Here is a 1613-nt window from a genome sequence, read left to right on the forward strand (position 1 = left end):
CCATCGCCTCAAAACGGAAATAGTTCAGGTTGGTTAGGCTGAACAATGAACTTATGGAGATAATATAATTTTTGTGTTAAGCTTTTCTGTTATATTGCCGAGAATGTTTTTTGATTGCTTATTCTAAAGAGAGCTCTAGTTTAATGAACTTGATTATTTTAACTTTAGATTTATTAATGATATCTGACCCACCCAGACTTACTTAACTTGACTAAATCGACTTCGCTCCTTGTTGAACATGGAGCCTCTACGAGCGTCCACCAGCTGCTTCTGTCCTTGGCCATCTTCTTGACAGCCTCCAAAGTGAGTCCTGGCATTTTCAGTTCGTCAGACAGTTTTCGTCTCCGTGTCTGTTTCGGACGCCCCACCTTCGTGTCAGAATGCCTGCATTCCACAATGCCAGGAAATACTGGATTTCCTCAAATCGCCTCTTAACAGGACATGGCAGAACTGCATCAAATATGTGCTGATGGACACTTGGGAACAATGATGCCTGCTGGAAATGTCAGGCGGCCGCAGAGACCGGCGATCACATCGTCCTCCAGTGTCCAGGAACTAAACTTGAAGATGGCTATGAAACAATTGTTAGGGCGCAGGAAGACTTTCGAAGCTGGGTTGACGAAATGAATGTGAAGGTGTAGCCATACACTACTACACCTATCGTGTCGTGTCCCTTTGAGATTCCAATGGAGGGACTGGTGGGTGACATTTCTTTCTAGTCTTCTCAATGTGTGACCTGGCCCATTTCCATTTCCTCCTCCTAATTGGATTCAATAGTCTGATGTCACGTCGCTCAGCAACGGCGGCCATCGTGGTTCTAAACAAAGAAAATCGGTACTTTTTATTCTTCATGCTGGATAGAACGTTTCATATGTTTTGTGATCAGAATGTGTAAAAGTCAAAACGTGATCAGATTTATAATGTTTTTTTTCTCTGGATACGCTTTTATGCTCGTCGGAGAAACATTTCATAAGGGCGTCCGCCATTGTTCCGATAGTTTAGAGCCAGTTACTAAGTTACCATGCGTCATTACGAGGGAAGTGACGTTACGACTGTTGAAGCGTATTTGGGTGCTGATGGCTCTTGGTTTGGGTCCACCCAGATCCAGTACCAATTTGGGTCGTTGGGTAACAAATGGTAGTTTTAAAAAAAAAGAAATAAAGCGTAGAGTGCAAAGTTGATAAACTCAAAACATTCGAAATGCGGTTTGTCATTGCGCTTATCTATTTTAATCTCAATAAATATTATCTATTTGTTTTATTATATTTTTAGACCGGGCGACGATCGACCACCAGCAAGTCGCGTGTTCGGTACGTAGACTTTGAGATGAGATAATGTTATATCCAAGGCACGATTAGTATTTACAATACTTTTGAAAAAGTGTGACCAATCGTATACAAACGGTCTTATATCGCAGTGAATCCAATGCTAAGGATTCATTTTTAAGCGCAATCAAAACAATTGAATTTTTAGAAAAAAGTCTTTATTGAGGAGAGAGAATTTTACGACTTACTTCACTGTGCTCAACCCTGCGATACCCTGGGTAATCATGCATTCAAATATTTGACCAGAAAATTTGTCCTTCAAATATCGATCGAATAAAATCTTAATCA

The sequence above is a fragment of the Berghia stephanieae genome, chromosome 1 (assembly GCF_034508935.2).
Source record: "Berghia stephanieae isolate SIO BIC M18660-M18661 chromosome 1, UCSD_Bste_1.3, whole genome shotgun sequence".
Lineage (NCBI taxonomy): Eukaryota > Metazoa > Mollusca > Gastropoda > Nudibranchia > Aeolidiidae > Berghia > Berghia stephanieae.